The sequence below is a fragment of the Rutidosis leptorrhynchoides genome, chromosome 2 (assembly GCF_046630445.1).
Source record: "Rutidosis leptorrhynchoides isolate AG116_Rl617_1_P2 chromosome 2, CSIRO_AGI_Rlap_v1, whole genome shotgun sequence".
Lineage (NCBI taxonomy): Eukaryota > Viridiplantae > Streptophyta > Magnoliopsida > Asterales > Asteraceae > Rutidosis > Rutidosis leptorrhynchoides.
The window spans coordinates 53,534,726-53,557,822 of record NC_092334.1 but is presented as its reverse complement, the minus strand read 5'-3'; positions in this window follow the sequence as shown (position 1 = coordinate 53,557,822).

The window sequence follows — 23,097 nt, the reverse complement described above, 5'->3', positions numbered from 1 at the left end:
GTACGAATACGGGTGCATACGAGTAGAATTGTTGATGAAACTGAACGAGGATGTAATTGTAAGCATTTTTGTTAAGTAGAAGTATTTTGATAAGTGTATTGAAGTCTTCCAAAAGTGTTAAATACATATTAAAACACTACATGTATATACATTTTAACTGATTCGTTAAGTCATCGTTAGTCGTTACATGTAAGTGTTGTTTTGAAACCTTTAGGTTAACGATCTTGTTAAATGTTGTTAACCCAATGTTTATAATATCAAATGAGATTTTAAATTATTATATTATCATGATATTATCATGTATGAATATCTCTTAATATGATATATATACATTAAACGTCTTTACAACGATAATCGTTACATATATGTCTCGTTTAAAAATCATTAAGTTAGTAGTCTTGTTTTTACATATGTAGTTCATTGTTAATATACTTAATGATATGTTTACTTATCATAGTATCATTTTAACTATATATATATCCATATATATGGCATCATATAGTTTTTACAAGTTTTAACGTTCGTGAATCACCGGTCAACTTGGGTTGGCAATTGTCTATATGAAACATATTTCGATTAATCAAGTCTTAACAAGTTTGATTGCTTAACATGTTGGAAACATTTAATCATGTAAATATCAATCTCAATTAATATATATAAACATGGAAAAGTTCGGGTCACTACAGTTGAGCACTTGGTAACCATACTTAACATATATATATATCATCGCAGCATATTCTTAAATAAACCCTACACCGTACCAAGTGTAGTAAACAGGAACGAAGTACTGTGCAACCGGTTAGTCCAGCTCGGTTGGGGTTGTCAGGCCCGATAGATCTATCAACAGGATTCGCGTTTACGCTCCTCACGTAAATATTAGCTACCAAGTATAAAGAAATATGCCATGGTACAACTCAACGTAGATTTTTGATCACTTGTGTCCATAACCTAAATCATTTATAAAAACAGCGCATGTATTCTCATCCCAAAAATATTTAAAGTTTAAAAGGGACTATATACTCACCATACTGTATTTTGTAGTAAAAATACATATAACATCATTGAACACGTATAAGGTTGGCCTCGGATTTACGAACCTAATACATTTGTGGATATATTAATACACGTAATTGTAATCGATCAATTATATGTGTATATCTTGTTATTAATAGATTACTTGTTATACTATTTATTATTTAGATCATTTTTATATATTAAGGCTTAGTATATATTTGTATATTAATTTATATAACTTAGATAGCATCTTTTTAGTAATAAAAGCATATCGTATTGGATTTTTATATAAAAGTATCTTTTTATGATAATATTGATAGTTTTAGTGTTAAAAAAATATTGATTTTATAAGAATGATAATAAGTTTGATAATAATAGTACTAATAATTATGTTAATAATAATAATGATAATATTTATACTACTTATATTACTATTAGTAATAACAATGATAACTAATACTTATATGACAAAATTTATAATAATAAATACATTAGTAATGTTGATAATAATAATGTTTTTTTTTTAAACTTAATTATAATAACAATACCAATAATTATTATAGTACTAATAATAAAAATTATATCAATTAACAATAATAATAATCATGGGAATATAATTGATAATTAAAATAATAATATTAATAAAAGAGTGCAGCTACCTTTATGGAATTTGGACCAAAAATAATAGTGGCCATCAGGGATTCGAACCCTAGACCTCATGCTCACCCGACACGCACCCAACCATCTGCTCTATCTCGTTTTTCTTACTTATTATGCCTTCTAAATTTATTTAGCCTGTATATCTGTTATCCTATCTCATCTTCTTCATCTATGGATCAATGGAACCCGTACCACTCATACTCTAACATCTTAACTTGTTTTAAGAATCAGAAACAAACCAGATGTACTACGGAACAGTTAATTAGTCAGAAAGTAAATTAAAAAAAATAAAACAGAAAAAAAACAGCAACCTGCTGTTCGAGGACAGAAAAAAAAATAAAAAGAAGAAAAAAAAATTGAACTCGAATTAGAGGGCATTTTGGACAAAGGTTATAATACAAAATGTGTTTCAAATCTCTTCTATAACCTATAGAAATTATCATTTAAATCAAAATCGTATCATAGTACTCGAATTTAACGAAGAAGAAATTGATTGACTTTTAAAAACCAAAGTTTGACTCAGGAAATTCGGTCTTAACACAAGGATTTGAAATCTTAGATTTTACAGATATATTCACTAGACAATTCCTAACCTTTCTACATTTATACATTTTGAGAATTGGGTCAAAATCGAAATATGGCCAAGAAGTTTTGAAACAGAGGTCGCTAGTTCTAGTTTTGTTTTCAGTTTCTGTTAATTCTAGTGTTATTGATAATGATAATTGATAATTGATTAAAAGAAAACAGAGTTAATCAATTCGTATTTATGGACCATGTTAGTCGACATAAGCTCACGAGCAAACAGAAAATTCAAAGAGAAGACAAAAAAATGAAAAGAGATATTCCTGATGCAATATGCGATATCTGTTTCTATACATATTATTTACTTATAATTATTAATAAATATACTGAATATAATAATACATTAATATTAATAACACTGTTAATATTATAAAAATGCTAATAGTATATTAATAATAGAAACAATAATAATAATAATAATAATAATAATAATAATAATAATAATAATAATAATAATAATAATAATACTAATAATAATAATAATAATAATAATAATAATAATAATAATAATAATAATAATAATAATAATAATAATAATAATAATAATAATAATAATAATAAATATGATAATATTGTTAATAACAAATAATGATAACAAAAAGATAAGTTTACTAATAGTTATTAATTCTTTTAAATGTAAATTATAATTTTATTACTAATTATACTGATATTAATAATAACAATAATGATAATAAGTTTAATAATAAAATGATAATAATAATAATATTATTAATCATTCTGATATTGGTATTACCATCATTATTTACAATGATCATGAAAGTAATAATATTAATATAACAACTATATTCTTGTAGTAAATATTATTTAATAATTATATGATAATCTTTATTGAATATTTATCATTTATAAATATTATATATATAATAATAATTATACATAAAAATTATATTATCTTTTACTCTCGCCGATAAATATAGTAATCTTATATCGAAACCAAATATTACATATCTAATACTTTGTTAACGTTATCAATTAATAGGTATATATCGTATATACACATAAATGTTCGTGAATCGTCAGGCTTGGTCAAAAAGGGTAACTAATCATCCGAATATAGATTTTAGACTTTCTAGACTCAACATTAGGGTTTTTGCTTATCGTGTCGGAAACATATAGAGATTAGGGTTTAAATTTGGTCGGAAATTTCCGGGTCGTTACAGTACCAACCGTTAAAGAAATTTCGTCCCCGAAATTTGGTAGAGGTTGTCATAAATAACAATAGGAATGTTTTCATGATGAATATGAGATAATAATAGAGTTTTATCATTATTGGAAGATATGGATAAAACGATTCGATCATGTGAAGCGTACGAGTGAAGCTATCACAAAAGAGTGAAATGGGTAAATATAAAATTATTTTAACCGATGACGTCGTTATGATTGATTTCTGGAATTTACGGAAAGAAAATCTTCGTAATAGGATCTAGTTCTGCGGCGATTTAGGAAATCAAAATCTTCTTTGATTAATACAATAATCTGTTCTGATTTCCCTGTCGGATATATTGCTATAAATCCACCCCCTTCGTTTCCTTATTCTCCACACATTTTATTCTTTCTTCCTCTACCCATTCTTAATATGCTCCATTCAATCCTGATTCTTATTATATCTCTAACTTTCATATCTTTCATTCTTCTTTTTTTTCTTTACCACCAGAAGAGTCTATTTACTTCTACTATACTCTTGCGTTGATAGTGTTTCTAGTTCTCTCGTGTCTCTATATTGCTATCGGCATTGATATACACGGTTTGTAAATTCTGGGTGGTTGTTGAGTTTGATATCTCCCCTTATACTTCGATGCTCTTGTTTCTGTTTTCTATAATTATTGTCATCCATAGTTAATACTCTCTTCTTTTTGCTGCGATCTATACCCCAATTTCTATTTTGGGGCTTTGTCCCTTCGTTTCTTCATCCCATTCTCGAGTCAAGCGAATAATGATCCGGAATTCGTAGGTATAAAATTAGGATTGAACATAGTTAATGTTCTAAGAAGGTAATGGTAATGGCACAATTTTGACTTGTCAAATTACCAGAATACCCCGGAAAGATAAAACTATCAAGATGATATGTTCCTAATATATTTGGAGATTGAATAGAATGTAAGAGCCGTGTAACATGGCACATGATGATGGTACTGTGAATCGTCACATTCCATTAGAAACTTAACATGACTTACTGTAATATAATGAAGTTGATCAAGTTTCATTATATTATACTAATTCATGCATCAGTTCCCAACACTACTTCAAAACATTCACATTTTAATTTCGAAGGTTTCAGAATTTAGAAACTAACATAGTTTCTATATATTATAACGCAGATATTACGGAGAGATAAATGATCGCAGATAGGAACAGTTGAAAAAATATTTCCAGAAATATGGAGAATATGTATAACAGAAGATATGAAGATATCTTATAATATCTAAGATAAGATGATGATGAAGAATATCATCTGGAAAGGTTTAGAATAAGGAGTAGGGTTCTTACTAATGGTTTCAGCAGGCACTGAATCATTTGGATTCTTTTAAGTCGGGTTTAGTTTTCATGATTTGTCCGCGGTCTCCTTCATACTTTGCTCAATCCGCTTTCCAGTTTCAACCCTTCTCTTTTTTTTCTGGGCTTTTCCAACATACTGTACTTCATCGTAAACTTTTGACTATTAAGGTTGTTTACGGTTTTTGCTGCTTCATCAGCATTTCAAGAACTACTTCATAGTCCAGGGTGTTTTTCAGAAACTTCACATTCGAAATATGTAATTCTTAGGGATAGACGTTTTCAATATAACTAAGAAAATTTCTACGAGATTTTCAAAATACTGATTGCGGATTTTGCCAAAGAGATAACGAGTTGCTGGTGCATCTGTTGATAATGTTGTGAAATATGAAAGGTTCTCCGGTAACGACGGCGAAAGGACAAGGTATAAACATCGAGGTTATAGTAGAAGTAGTCTTACTGAGAAGTTGAAGTGGAGCTGTGATAAAATTAGCTTCTTGAAAAGGAATTGTAGGGTTGTTTTTGCTAATGAATGATAAGGAATTCGATGCGGATACGTTTTAACTATAACTTCGAGTTCAAAAATTTTTCAGGTGCATAACTGTATGCACGAATCTTTCTTCCATAGACGAGGTGTGACTGGTTCAACTTCTCGATCGAGGTGTTTCCAAGAATCATGAAAGATTTGAACGCGAATTGTAATTGTCAAGGTACAAATGAGGTTTAGGATAAAATCAAGTGGCAAACTTGAAGAATTATTTAGTTTCATATGTTATATTCAACATTTTAATTTATTTTAATCGTCCAAAGTTAGCAGTCCAATAGTCCGATTGTCCAATGGTCCAATAAATTCATATATATAAATTAAACATATAATATTCGAATTAATTAATACGTATCGTGACCCGTGTACCGGTCTCAGTGTCGATCACAACTCAAACCATATATATATTTTGGAATCCACCTCAACCCTGTATAGCCAAATATAGAGTGTCTATGGTCGTTTCGAAATATATATATAGATGGGTCGATATGATAAGTCGAAACCTTGCATACGTGTCCCGTTATTTAAAGTGCGAAAAATAAATAAATATATATCATGACCCATTATACAACGTGTTGTCTCAGAATTAATCCGACGTATTGTTGCACATGTGTCCCGACAGTATGTACAGTGCTGAAATTAAAATTGCGAGAATGTAAATTGCGATAAATTAAATGTTAATCAGTTAGCTAGGAACAGTTAGCCGGAACAGTTAGCGTGGAATCTTAACAATATTTCAATTAGTTAATCCGTTTGTTTCTAACCAATTTTATTATATCCAATGTTTTCTTCATTATGCCACTTGTTGGATTCTGATCGGTAAAAATCCAAATATAAAATTTGAACAGAAATGGTTACTTTATGGTGGACGGATTCGTATATCGGTAGTTGTAAGTAGGATAGTAAATGATCGTTGAATCAAATTCGAAGAATGTACAATGTAACTTATTAATGTGAATTCTAAATATTCCTCGGGTACTACCCACCCGTTAAAATATTTTCATCATTAACAGTTTGTACGAAAGATTTTTTTTTTTATTTATTACAATCTTTATGAAAATATACTTGCATATATATTTTCGTCGGATGTAATCATGGATTTAATGAGTCAATAAGATATTATACTCATTTGATTTATTGTTAACACTTGATTACATGATCTCTAAAACATTAGAGATTACATAATTGCCATGTCGAACGAAGGTAAATGAGGTAGTGCAATACGTAGAACGAAATTAATCGATGTAGAATGATATGTAGAACGAAGATTATACTCGAAATACAGATGGTATTATTGAGGCGTGTGATGTTGATATCCGAGGTACAGATTGTGATGTTGAGATTTACGACGTGATTGTGGTTGGGGTGTTAAGAGTATTGTCGGCGTTGATGATGGTGGTACGGATTATGTTGCTGGTGCTACTGCTGGTGTTTGTAACCTTCGCACTAGATTCTCTAAAGCCATTACTCGAGCACGTAGGTCATTAACTCCTTATATTATGTCGGGATGATTGACAATTGAAACGAGCGGGTGAGTAAGATTCGAAATATAGGATAATATATAATCGTAACAGGATACCCTAGAAATGAGAGGGTAAAAGGGTTTCTCGAACAGGTTCGTCGATAAGCGTTTCAGGTTCATCCCCAAGAGAATAATTTGGTGAATGGACAGGATTCTTGATTGTGAAATGATTTTCGGATATCGGATGATATTCTAGCTATGTAGAATATCTACATATATATTACTAAAGATTTTGTAGACTACAGAAGAATTTACGGCATATATCAGGCAAATCTACAGATACGCTAAGATAGGAATTATCAGATACGCTAAGATATGAATTTCGTCTGTACACTATCGATGCACAAAATGCAGTAGGACGTGTTTAGACTTAAGAATGATAGGCAGGCAATTTCCTAAGGATGATAAGCAGATGATTTCCGACTGGAAATGATAAACAAAACTTTTGACAGGCAGACACGGTCAAAGTCCAGACTCACTAATGTATCCTAACAACTACCAGTTAGACACACTAATACAAGGCCTGGGTCGCTAAGACCAACGCTCTGATACCACATGAGATGACCCGTCCTTATCCATCCGGACGAAATCTTCAACATTTCGTCCCATTGCGATGATCGACTCCAAGTAATGTCTTTAAAATGAGCAAATGCACAGCGGAAGACTTAATTCGTACCTGAGAATAACATGCTTTAAAATGTCAACATAAAGTTGGTTAGATATAGGTTTGATGCTAGCAGCGTTATAACTATGGACCATAAGATTTCATGTTTATATAAAATACACTCCTCGTGTATGAAAAGTCGTTGAGCACTTGGTAACCATACTTAACATATATATATATATATATATATATATATATATATATATATATATATATATATATATATATATATATATATATATATATATATATATATATATATATATATATATATATATATATATATATATATATATATATATATCATCGCAGCATATTCTTAAATAAACCCTACACCGTACCAAGTGTAGTAAACAGGAACGAAGTACTGTGCAACCGGTTAGTCCAGCTCGGTTGGGGTTGTCAGGCCCGATAGATCTATCAACAGGATTCGCGTTTACTCTCCTCACGTAAATATTAGCTACCAAGTATAAAGAAATATGCCATGGTACAACTCAACGTAGATTTTTGATCACTTGTGTCCATAACGTAAATCATTTATAAAAACAGCGCATGTATTCTCATCCCAAAAATATTTAAAGTTTAAAAGGGACTATATACTCACCATACTGTATTTTGTAGTAAAAATACATATAACATCATTGAACACGTATAAGGTTGGCCTCGGATTCACGAACCTATATCATTTGTGGATATATTAATACACGTAATTGTAATCGATCAATTATATGTGTATATCTTGTTATTAATAGATTACTTGTTATACTATTTATTATTTAGATCATTTTTATATATTAAGGCTTAGTATATATTTGTATATTAATTTATATAACTTAGATAGCACCTTTTTAGTAATAAAAGCATATCGTATTGGATTTTTATATAAAAGTATCTTTTTATGATAATATTGATAGTTTTAGTGTTAAAAAAATATTGATTTTATAAGAATGATAATAATGATAATAAGTTTGATAATAATAGTACTAATAATTATGTTAATAATAATAATGATAATATTTATACTACTTATATTACTATTAGTAATAATAATGATAACTAATACTTATATGACAAAATTTATAATAATAAATACATTAGTAATGTTGATAATAATAATGTTTTTTTTTTAAACTTAATTATAATAACAATACCAATAATTATTATAGTACTAATAATAAAAATTATATCAATTAACAATAATAATAATCATGGGAATATAATTGATAATTAAAATAATAATATTAATAAAAGAGTGCAGCTACCTTTATGGAATTTGGACCAAAAATAATAGTGGCCATCAGGGATTCGAACCCTAGACCTCATGCTCACCCGACACGCACCCAACCATCTGCTCTATCTCGTTTTTCCTACTTATTATGCCTTCTAAATTTATTTAGCCTGTATATCTGTTATCCTATCTCATCTTCTTCATCTATGGATCAATGGAACCCGTACCACTCATACTCTAACATCTTAACTTGTTTTAAGAATCAGAAACAAACCAGATGTACTACGGAACAGTTAATTAGTCAGAAAGTAAATTAAAAAAAATAAAACAGAAAAAAAACAGCAACCTGCTGTTCGAGGACAGAAAAAAAATAAAAAGAAGAAAAAAAAATTGATCTCGAATTAGAGGGCGTTTTGGACAAAGGTTATAATACAAAATGTGTTTCAAATCTCTTCTATAACCTATAGAAATTATCATTTAAATCAAAATCGTATCATAGTACTCGAATTTAACGAAGAAGAAATTGATTGACTTTTAATAACCAAAGTTTGACTCAGGAAATTCGATCTTAACACAAGGATTTGAAATCTTAGATTTTACAGATATATTCACTAGACAATTCCTAACCTTTCTACATTTATACATTTTGAGAATTGGTTCAAAATCGAAATATGGCCAAGAAGTTTTGAAACAGAGGTCGCTAGTTCTAGTTTTGTTTTCAGTTTCTGTTATTTCTAGTGTTATTGATAATGATAATTGATAATTGATTAAAAGAAAACAGAGTTAATCAATTCGTATTTATGGACCATGTTAGTCGACATAAGCTCACGAGCAAACAGAAAATTCAAAGAGAAGACAAAAAAATGAAAAGAGATATTCCTGATGCAATATGCGATATCTGTTTCTATACATATTATTTACTTATAATTATTAATAAATATACTGAATATAATAATACATTAATATTAATAACACTGTTAATATTATAAAAATGCTAATAGTATATTAATAATAGAAACAATAATAATAATAATAATAATAATAATAATAATAATAATAATAATAATAATAATAATAATAATAATAATAAATATGATAATATTGTTAATAACAAATAATGATAACAAAAAGATAAGTTTACTAATAGTTATTAATTCTTTTAAATGTAAATTATAATTTTATTACTAATTATACTGATATTAATAATAACAATAATGATAATAAGTTTAATAATAAAATGATAATAATAATAATATTATTAATCATTCTGATATTAGTATTACCATCATTATTTACAATGATCATGAAAGTAATAATATTAATATAACAACTATATTCTTGTAGTAAATATTATTTAATAATTATATGATAATCTTTATTGAATATTTATCATTTATAAATATTATATATATAATAATAATTATACATAAAAATTATATTATCGTTTACTCTCGCCGATAAATATAGTAATCTTATATCGAAACCAAATATTACATATCTAATACTTTGTTAACGTTATCAATTAATAGGTATATATCGTATATACACATAAATGTTCGTGAATCATCAGGCTTGGTCAAAAAGGGTAACTAATCATCCGAATATAGATTTTCGACTTTCTAGACTCAACATTAGGGTTTTTGCTTATCGTGTCGGAAACATATAGAGATTAGGGTTTAAATTTGGTCGGAAATTTCCGGGTCGTTACACTATGTATGGGATGTGTATTGAAATACGAAATCTTGTGGTCTATTGTTACGATTTGATATATATAGGTTAAACCTATAACTCACCAACATTTTTGTTGACGTTTAAAGCATGTTTATTCTCAGGTGAATATTAAGAGCTTCCGCAGTTGCATACTAAAATAAGGACAAGATTTGGAGTCCATGTTTGTATGATATTGTGTAAAAACTGCATTCAAGAAACATATGTCGATGTAATATATTTCTATTGTAAACCATTATGTAATGGTCGTGTGTAAAAGTATATTTTAGATTATCATTATTTGATAATCTACGTAATACTTTTTAAACCTTTATCGATAAAATAAAGGTTATGCTTGTTTTAAAAATGAATGCAGTCTTTGAAAAACGTCTCATATAGAGGTCAAAACCTCGCGACGAAATCAATTAATATGGAACGTTTATAATCAATATGAACGGGACATTTCATATATGGAAGCAATTAAATCATCATCGAAGTGTTAAGGTGAGTGGAGTAATTATACGTATGTGTAAATAGCGTATTTATTTGTGAATGTTATGGTATGAACCACCGAGCCAGTAGTGCCATAACATGTGTGGGCTAAGATGTGAACCACGAGCCGGTAGCATCGAGTTTGAACCACGAGCCGGTAGCACTATAAACTAAGATGTGAACCACAAGCCGGTAGCATCGAGTGTGAACCACGAGCCGGTAGCACTATAAACGAGTATGACTCAAAAGTGTATGGTGTGAACCACGAGCCGGTAGCACCATAGTGTTATTGGTTAACCATATTGAGATTGTTGTTTTGTTTAGCATATAATATATATTGAGTTGAGTATATGCTAATGAAGTGGTGTGATAATGTATGACTTGTTAGTGTTACGGGTATGTTGACATGCTATTTGAGTTACAAGTTCGTATGAGGTATTTGGTATTGTGATTGCAAATGGATAGGTTATATATATATATATGTATAATTGTTGCACTCACTAAGCCTTGCTTACCCTCTCGTTGTTTACCATTTTATAGGTTCCGGCTTGGACAAGGGTAAGGGCATACGTTTGGACTAGTGGTCTCCCACTTATGTTGTCGGGGGGTGCTTTTGGTGTTAGCTTTTTGAAGTTGGCCTAACGTTTTGGGTAGTTTAGCCCCAAACCATCCTCGAGTGTCGTTTGGATTATAAACTATCATTGTAGTGGGTCAAACTTGTATTAAACTTAATTAATGGCCTTCGTGCCTTTTGTAAACATTTAAATTGAGGTACGTTTAAATGGAACTTGTGGAATGGTTTACATATTTAATTGGCGCGTAAATGTGTATTATATAAAAATAAAAAATTTATCGTATGGAATACGGGTTGGGATGTTTCAAGTGGTATCAGAGCATGGTCTAAGGGATTTAGGCGACTTGAGATAGGTGCCTAGACTTTGGCTTTATTGTGTAAGCGCTTTATGCGGAACTTGTAGGACTTTGGGTCTAATCGAGAAATTGTTAGTGCTTTGGTTTATGTGAACTAACCTTGTGCTAATTGTTTTGTATTGTGTTTAGCAATCATCAAGCAAGACGGACATTGTACAAGCAAGTTAATGCGACATGCTCGCGTAACAACGATTAGCTACCGTTGTTACAGGTGCAAATCGTGTCAAACGAGTAATGTACGACGATTGTTGAGCAAGATGGGGTAGTGTGGTACGCATGTATATACTTACGTGTTATGCCTTTCGTTCATGGTTTAACCCTTTCCGTTTTATAGAATGAAGACGAGAAACGGACACAATAATGATATCGGTGGTACAAGCGAGGACCCCGATTTCACGGCCAAAGTTGAGGCCATCTTGAAGAACTACAAGGAGGATTTTCTTGTTAGCGTGAGAAAGGTTTTCAAGGAATCGGTTGACGAGCAAATAACCGATTTAATTAATGAACGAATCAAGGCCACTGTCGATGAGGCTCTTGAAGCTAGAAACATTTATCCTCGTAGTGAAGGAGGTGAAGGAAGATGAGACTTCCACTACAAAAATTTCAAGGATACTCAACCTCCGATGTTTAATGGGGTGAGGGATCCATTGAAAAGAACTTGTTGGATTTCCGATATCGAGAGGGTGTTCCGTACCACGGAGTGTCCTCCCGAGAAGAAGACGAGGTATGGGTCTAGCATGTTACGTGAAGAAGGCAAGTTGTGGTGGGACAATAAAATCAATTTATATGGCGAAGAGCAATGCATGAGCTTGACATAGGAGGAGTTTAAGAAGGAATTTTTCCAAGAATACCGAACTTCTTCCGACCTTGATAAAATCCGGGACGAGTTGCATCATTTGCAACAAGGTTCAATGGACTTGGTTACTATCAAGTCTACCTTCTTGGAAAAGACTCGCTTTTGCCTGGAGTATGTTGGGGACGATCACAAATTAATGAAAGATTTCTACCGTACTTTAAATGATGAGTTGAAGGGTAAGAATAGTCGGGGTATGGCTAAGTCTTTTGAGGAGTTGTTTGAGTTGGCTCGGGGTTTTGAGCCAGAGGTTCCAAGGAAAAGCGATTTCACTTTTTCTAAAAGAAAGTTTGAAGGTTCGAGTTATTCGAACTTTTCCAATAAAAAGAACAAGAAAGGCTCCGAAAGTGTTAATAGTGTGAAGAAGGGTGCTTCCGGGGGTTTCGGACGCACGTGTTATAATTGTAATCAAAGAGGACACATGGCCCGTGATTGCACCAAGGCGTCGACCAAAGTCACTTGCTTTAATTGTGGTAAAGAGGGGCACAAGAGGCCGGAATGCCCCGACTTAAATAATGATCATGCTAAGAAGTTAGAGAAGGCGGCAGGCACGGCTAGGGGTCACAACTATTTGATGACCAATGACGAAGCCAAACAATCAAACGAAGTAGTCTCAGGTACTTTCATGGTTAATTCTAATCCGGCAAGGATACTTTTTGATAGTGGTGCTAACTTGTCATTCGTGTCACCAAAATTTGTGCCTAAACTTAATAAACCATTAGCTAAGTTGAGTCGTCCGGTAGAAGTAGAAATAGCGGACGGCAAGACGGTGTTAGTGGTTGATGTGTGTAATAATTGTGATGTTGTTTTTGGTGCCGAAAACTTTAAGATTGATCTTATCCCGATGACTTTGGGAGATTTTGATATCGTTGTTGGTATGGATTGCCTCGATCACAATAGAGCCGATATTGCATGCCATGAAAAATCTATTCATGTGAAAACCCCAAGTGGGGGAGAGCTAATTATTCATGGCGATAAACGAAGAAGACTTGTGCCGATATGTTCTTTTACGCGGGCACGTCGTTTTCTTGTTAGTGGTGGCATGGCTTTTCTTGCCCATGTTGTTGATACTCGTGACGAGCCACCACCTATTCGTGAAATTCTGGTGGTTAGTGAATTCGAAGATGTTTTTCCGGATGAGTTACCGGGTATTTCGGCGGAAAGACAAGTTGAATTTCGCATTGAGTTGGTTCCGGGAGCTACTCCCATTGCTAAAACTCCTTATTGTTTAGCGCCGACGGAAATGCAAGAGTTGTTAAATCAAACCCAAGAGTTGCTTGAGAAGGGTTTTATTCGACCGAGTGCTTCACCATGGGGCGCTCCGGTTTTATTCGTGAAAAAGAAGGATGGTAGTATGCAGATGTGCATCGATTACCGGGAGTTGAATAAAGTGACGATCAAGAAACGTTATCCATTGCCTCGGATTGACGATTTGTTTGACCAACTTCAAGGTGCGACGTATTTCACTAAGATCGACCTACGGTCCGGCTATCACCAAATGTGGGTCCGTGAGGAAGATATCGAGAAAACGGCTTTTCGGACGCGTTATGGGCATTTTGAGTTCGTGGTAATGCCTTTTGGTCTTACGAATGCACCGGCGGCATTCATGGATCTTATGAACCGGGTGTGCCAACCCATGTTGGATATGTCAGTGATTGTGTACATTGACGACATACTAGTCTACTCGAAGAGTATGAACGAACATGAACGTCATTTGCGTGAAGTATTGAAGACGTTACGAAAGGAGAAGTTGTATGCTAAGTTCTCCAAATGTGAATTTTAGCTAAGGGAGTGTGACGACCCGGAAATTTCCGATCAAATTTAAACCTAACCTTTATATGTTTCCGACACGATAAGCAGAATTTGTAATGTTGAATATCAAAAAGTTTGGAACTACATTCATGTAATCAAGTACCCTTTGACCGTTTTCGACGATTCTCGAACAATTATGTGTATATAGATATGTATATATAATATATAATATTAACTGAAAACATTAACAAAGTATTAGATATATGATACTTTACATGAATGTATTTGTTTCGATATATTTATCGACATAATTAAGAGATAATATCAAATGACTGAATTATCAGATACATTATGATAGGATTACGGGCCAATGTTATGAGGTCCACTTTGATTTAAGAAATCTATTATTTTTGACAATATTCGGAAAATGGTAAAGTGATCTATAAGTAAGAACGTGGAGTGTAAATAACTTAGATGTTGGATATCGACAAGTTAAGTAACTCGACATTTTTCATTAAGATGATTTCATACGTTTATTAAACCTTTGGACTTTATCCCATGCTTCACCAACAGACTGTAATTTAAAAACTTGAAACCTATTATGAATATATATAATTCTACTTTTCTAAAATGTTTTTTATGATATAACGATTTAAATTAATATTAAATATATTTATACGCGTATTATACGTACATAGTTTTATACTTTTAATATACTTTAACTTTACTTTTACTTTACTTTTACTTTACTTTAACTTTAATAATTCACTTTAATAATTCATACTTTAATAATTCATACTTTAATAATTTACTTTAATAATTCATACTTTAATAATTCACTTTAATAATTCACTTTAATAATTCATACTTTAATAATTCACTTTAATAATTCATACTTTAATAATTTACTTTAATAATTCATACTTTAAAATTCACTTTAATAATTTAAAAATCTATTATAAATAGAATTCAATAGGTTTCATTATTTCATAGAAACTTAAAAATATATTTCTCTAAACTCTCTTAATCGAATTACATATATATATATATATATATATATATATATATATATATATATATATATATATATATATATATATATATATATATATTTACTTAGTATTATTTCAAGATATTATTAGTATACATAAAATACTACGACGGAGTTATATTCAGACGATTTCAAAATAAGTTTTCAAACGGGATAGAGCTAAGGAAATTATGGGTTATAGCTATGGAGGTTATGGGTATTGTTCGAGGGTATTGCTCGTGAGGTCAACCTAACGTTTATCATTTTCGTTGCGTCTACGTACTTTTCTGCAATATTGAATCACAATATTGATACGTGAGCATTCATATCTTATCTTTTATATATTAATAGTGTATCCCTAACTAGTGCTCGAGTATATATGATTATGCATGTTTGTATGCTTAGTTTCATCGTTAAATAGTTTATGATAAATCACGAATTTGATACATATGCTACCGAGATAAGGTATATGATATGCATGTCGTTGAAAAGCTAAAGAAAAATTAATAACTTTTCATTTAGAAACCGTGTGGGTTCGATGAACAGATTAAAAGATATGGTCAACTGAATTATTATTAATTTTAATATTATTATTAAAACGATTATTATAATTGTTATCAGTTGATGTTATTACTAAAATTATCTTTATTACTAAAAATTAATATTTTTATTGAAACTATCATTTTATTATTTTTATCATTATTATTATTATCAATATTATGTTATCAAATAATTATGCGTACAAAGATATTTTTACCACACGTATTATAATTACATTAATAATACATACCACTATATTTTTATGATATGAAGTGAATTTTATAAATTTTATTACTTGAGATATATAAAAGTATATTTTTATCATATATGAATTTAAATATAAATTTTTATTTATTAAAAATTGACTTGTATTATTTAGTATAATAAGATCTGATAAATATATTTAAATATATAAAATGACTATATATAAGTTATATAATAAACATGTATATATTTTGGGTCAAGTTGACTTTTGTTAACTTTTGCATGTCGGTCTCGAGCATTAGGATTGTGATACACTACGACTTATCCTAAATTGTTAGACATATATTGACCAACATATAAATATATATACTTAATATAGGTTCGTGAATTCGAGATAAACTCTGCACTTGTTCAGTGCCATCATATACATAATTGCTACGAAATACAGTATTATGAGTTTCATTACTCCCTTTTTATATATATTTTTGGGTTGAGAATACATTCACTGTTTTATAACTGTTTTATGAAATGGACACAAGTACTAAAAACATATTCTACGTTGAGTTGTACCACTTTGCATATTTTTCCCTAATAGCTTGGTAACTACCATTTACATGCGATATTGTAAACGCGAATCCTGTTGATAGATCTATCGGGCCTGACAACCCCAACCGGACTGGACGACCAGTATTCAACGTTTGCACAGTACTTCGTTTTAATGACTACACTTGGTATAGTGTAGTGAGATTTCATAATAAAGGGAATATGCTACGTTGATTAAATGTTAAGTATGGTTACCAAGTGCTCAACCACTTAGAATATTTTTATTAAAACGTTTATGTATATGAAATCTTGTGGTCTATTACTGTTACAGAAATGGTTGATTATGATAAACTAATGAACTCACCAACCTTTTGGTTGACACTTTAAAGCATGTTTATTCTCAGGCATTAAAGAAACCTTCCGCTGTACATTAGCTCATTTTAAGGATATTACTTAGAGTCATTCATGACATACTTTGAAAGACGTTGCATTCGAGTCGTTGAGTTCATCAAGATTAATATTAAGTCAATTATAGTTGGATGTAATATGAAATGGTATGCATGCCGTCAATTTTAGATGTAAAGAAAGTTTGTCTTTTAGAAACGAATGCAATGTTTGTAAAACGTATCATATAGAGGTCAAATACCTCGCGATGTAATCAACTATTGTGAATCGTTTATAATGTATATGAACGAGTCCTTTCAGTTGGTATCAGAGCGGTGGTCTTAGCGAACCAGGTCTTGTATTAGTGTGTCTAACTGATAGTTGTTAAGATGCATTAGTGAGTCTGGACTTCGACCTTGTCTGCATGTCAAAAAGTTTGCTTATCAATTCTAGTCAGAAATCATCTACTTATCATCCTTAGGAAATTACCTGCTTATCATCTTAAGTCTAGACGCGTTTTCCTGCATTTATTGCATAATAGTGTATAGACGGATTCTTATCTTAGCACATCTATTACTGTTAACTTTGACTGACATCTTTTCAAAGATTCTCCGTAATTTATGGAATTTTGGTATTATATATACATATGCAAATTATGTAATTGAAGAATACCAAATCTAAATTCTACAATCTATTTTATACCAAAAATTCTTTCCCTGATCCTACGAGATGGATCCCTCAACTAGTTCGAATTCCTCAGATTCCGACAGCTATTCCGATATGGATATCTACCTGAGCTCCGAAAGTAGTATCACCGGAATGGATCAACCAATTTCCCATCATCTATTTTGGATGAATTGGGGATGGGTCCGTAGTCAACTCAACTATTGGAGACAAGAAGAAGGTGATCCCTTCCATCCACCACATTGCCCTCCTGGCGATGAACCTGAAGCACTTACCGGCGAACCTGTTCGAGACACCATTTTCTCACTCATTGCTAGAGTATCTCGTCATGATTATATACTATCCCATATTGAGAATCTTATTCATCCGCTCATTCTAATAGCTAATCATCCCGGTGTACTAGCAGAAATTAACGAACTTCGCGCCCGAGTAGTGGCTTTGGAAAACATAGTGCAAGGATTACAAACACCATCAGCAGCACCAGCAGCATAACCAATACCGCCAGTAACATCCACATCGCAAGCCTCAATACCACAAGCTTCAGCAGCATCACCAGCAGTTACCGGCAGTATCATCAGCATCAACAATATCGTCAGTGAAATGTCCCGTTCATATTGATTATAAACGTTCCATATTAATTGATTTCGTTGCGAGGTTTTGACCTCTATATGAGACGTTTTTCAAAGACTGCATTCATTTTTAAAACAACCATAACCTTTATTTTATCAATAAAGGTTTCAAAAGCATTACGTAGATTATCAAATAATGATAATCTAAAATATACTGTTTACACACCACCATTACATAATGGTTTACAATAGAAATATATTACATCGACATATGTTTCTTGAATGCAGTTTTTACATAATATCATACAAACATGGACTCCAAATCTTGTCCTTATTTTAGTATGCAACAACGGAAGCTCTTAGTATTCACCTGAGAATAAACATGCTTTAAACGTCAACAAAAATGTTGGTGAGTTATAAGTTTAACCTATATATATCAAATCATAACAATAGACCACAAGATTTCATATTTCAATATACATCCTATACATAGAGATAAAAATCATTCATATGGTGAACACCTGGTAACCGACATTAACAAGATTCATATATAAGAATATCCCCATCATTTCGGGACACCCTTCGGATATGATATAAATTTCGAAGTACTAAAGCATCCGGTACTTTGGATGGGGTTTTTTAGGCCCAATAGATCTATCTTTAGGATTCACGTCAATTAGGGTGTCTGTTCCCTAATTCTTAGATTACCAGACTTAATAAAAAGGGGCATATTCGATTTCGATAATTCAACCATAGAATGTAGTTTCACGTACTTGTGTCTATTTTGTAAATCATTTATAAAACCTGCATGTATTCTCATCCCAAAAATATTAGATTTTAAAAGTGGGACTATAACTCACTTTCACATATTTTGACTTCGTCGGGAAGTAAGACTTGGCCACTGGTCGATTCACGAACCTATAACAAATATGTACATATATATCAAAGTATGTTCAAAATATATTTACAACACTTTTAATACATTTTGATGTTTTAAGTTCATTAAGTCAGCTGTACTCGTTAGTAACCTACAACTAGTTGTCCAACGTTAGATGTACAGAAAAAAATTGATATATATTATCTTGAATCAATCCACGACTCAGTGTATACATGTCTCATGCTAGATCACAACTCAAAGTATATATATATTTGGAATCAACCTCAACCCTGTATAGCTAACTCCCACATTACTGCATATAGAGTGTCTATGGTTGTTCCAAATAATATATACACATGGGTCGATATGATATGTCAAAACATTTGCATACGTGTCTATGGTATTCCAAGATTACATAATATATTAGAATAAATATATAATACAATATAAGTTAGCTAGGATATGATTAATATAGATTTGTTACCAATTTTTACGTTACTACAACAAGAAAAATTATCCAATCTTGTTTTACCCATAACTTCTTCATTTTAAATCCGTTTTGAGTGAATCAAATTGCTATGGTTTCATATTGAACTCTATTTTATGAATTTAAACAGAAAAAGTATAGGTTTATAGTCGGAAATATAAGTTACAAGTCGTTTTTGTAAAGGTAGTCATTTCAGTCGAAAGAACGACGTCTAGATGACCATTTTAGAAAACATACTTCCACTTTGAGTTTAACCATGATTTTTGGATATAGTTTCATGTTCATAAGAAATTTCATTTTCCCAGAAGAACAACTTTTAAATCAAAGTTTATCATAGTTTTTAATTAACTAACCCAAAACAGCCCGCGGTGTTACTACGACGGCGTAAATCCGGTTTTACGGTGTTTTTCGTGTTTCCAGGTTTCAAATCATTAAGTTATCATGTCATATAGATATAGAACATGTGTTTAGTTGATTTTAAAAGTCAAGTTAAAAGGATTAACTTTTTTTTGCGAACAAGTTTAGAATTAACTAAACTATGTTCTAGTGATTACAAGTTTAAACCTTCGAATAAGATAGCTTTATATGTATGAATCAAATGATGTTATGAACATCATTACTACCTCAAGTTTTCTGGATAAAGCTACTAGAAATGAGAAAAATGGATCTAGCTTCAAAGGATCCTTGGATGGCTTGAAAGTTCTTGAAGCAGAATCATGACACGAAAACAGTTCAAGTAAGATTTTCACTCGAAATAAGATTGTTATAGTTATAGAAATTGAATCAAAGTTTGAATATGAGTATTACCTTGTATTAGAAATATATCTTACTATAAATAAGAAAGATTTCTTGAGGTTGGATGATCACTCTACAAGATTGGAAGTAAGCTAGCAAACTTAGAAGTATTCTTGAATTTATGAAACTAGAACTTGTAGAATTTATGAAGAACACTTAGAACTTGAAGATAGAACTTGAGAGAGATCAATTAGATGAAGAAAATTGAAGAATGAAAGTGTTTGTAGGTGTTTTTGATCGTTGGTGTATGGATTAGATATAAAGGATATGTAATTTTGTTTTCATGTAAATAAGTCATGAATGATTACTCATATTTTTGTAATTTTATGAGATATTTCATGCTAGTTGCCAAATGATGGTTCCCACATGTGTTAGGTGACTCACATGGGCTGCTAAGAGCTGATCATTGGAGTGTATATACCAATAGTACATACATCTAAAAGCTGTGTATTGTACGAGTACGAATACGGGTGCATACGAGTAGAATTGTTGATGAAACTGAACGAGGATGTAATTGTAAGCATTTTTATTAAGTAGAAGAATTTTGATAAGTGTCTTGAAGTCTTTCAAAAGTGTATGAAACCTTTAGGTTAACGATCTTGTAAGTGTTGTTTTGAAACCTTTAGGTTAAAGATCTTATTAAATGTTGTTAACCCAATGTTTATAATATTAAATGAGATTTTAAATTATTATATTATCATGATATTATGATGTATGAATATCTCTTAAAATGATATATATACATTAAATGTCATCACAACGATAATCGTTACATATATGTCTCGTTTCAAAATCATTAAGTTAGTAGTCTTGTTTTTTACATATGTAGTTCATTATTAATATACTTAATGATATGTTTACTTATCATAATATCATGTTAAATATATATATAACCATATATATGTCATCATATAGTTTTTACAAGTTTTAACGTTCGTGAATCACCGGTCAACTTGGGTGGTCAATTGTCTATATGAAACCTATTTCAAATAATCAAGTCTTAACAAGTTTGATTGCTTAACATGTTGGAAACACTTAATCATATAAATAAAAATTTCATTTAATATATATATATAAACATGGAAAAGTTCGGGTCACTACAGTACCTACCAGTTAAATAAATTTCGTCCCGAAATTTTAAGCAGTTGGAGGTGTTGACGTATCTTCTGGAAATAAATACGGGTATTTCTTCTTCATCTGATCTTCTCGTTCCCAGGTGAACTTGGGTCCTCTACGAGCATTCCATCAAACCTTAACAATTGGTATCTTATTTTGCTTATGTCTTTTAACCTCACGATCCATTATTTCGACGGGTTCTTCGATGAATTGAAGTTTTTGGTTGATTTGGATTTCATCTAACGGAATAGTGAGATCTTCTTTAGCAAAACATTTCTTCAAATTCGAGACGTGGAAAGTGTTATGTACAGCCGCGAGTTGTTGAGGTAACTCAAGTCGGTAAGCTACTGGTCCGACACGATCAATAATCATGAATGGTCCGATATACCTTGGATTTAATTTCCCTCGTTTACTAAATCGAACAACGCCTTTCCAAGGTACAACTTTAAGCATGACCATCTCTCCAATTTCAAATTCTATATCTTTTCTTTTAATGTCAGCGTAGCTCTTTTGTCGACTTTGGGCGGTTTTCAACCGTTGTTGAATTTGGATGATCTTCTCGGTAGTTTCTTGTATTATCTCTGGACCCGTAATCTGTCTATCCCCCACTTCACTCCAACAAATCGGAGACCTGCACTTTCTATCATAAAGTGCTTCAAACGACGCCATCTCAATGCTTGAATGGTAGCTGTTGTTGTAGGAAAATTCTGCTAACGGTAGATGTCGATCCCAACTGTTTCCGAAATCAATAACACATGCTCGTTGCATGTCTTCAAGCATTTGTATCGTTCTTTCGCTCTGCCCATCAGTTTGTGGATGATAGGCAGTACTCGTGTCTAGACGAGTTCCTAATGCTTGCTGTAATGTCTGCCAGAATCTTGAAATAAATCTGTCATCCCTATCAGAGATAATAGAGATTGGTATTCCATGTCTGGAGACGACTTCCTTCAAATACAGTCGTGCTAACTTCTCCATCTTGTCATCTTCTCTTATTGGCAGGAAGTGTGCTGATTTGGTGAGACGATCAACTATTACCCAAATAGTATCAAAACCACTTGCAGTCCTTGGCAATTTAGTGATGAAATCCATGGTAATGTTTTCCCATTTCCATTCCAGGATTTCGGGTTGTTGAAGTACACCTGATGGTTTCTGATGCTCAGCTTTGACCTTAGAACACGTCAAAAATTCTCCTACCTATTTAGCAACATCGGCTTTCATACCCGGCCACCAAAAATGTTTCTTGAGATCCTTGTACATCTTCCCCGTTCCAGGATGTATTGAGTATCTGGTTTTATGAGCTTCTCTAAGTACCATTTCTCTCATATCTCTAAATTTTGGTACCCAAATCCTTTCAGCCCTATACCGGGTTCCGTATTCTAGAATATTAAGATGCTTCTCCGATCCTT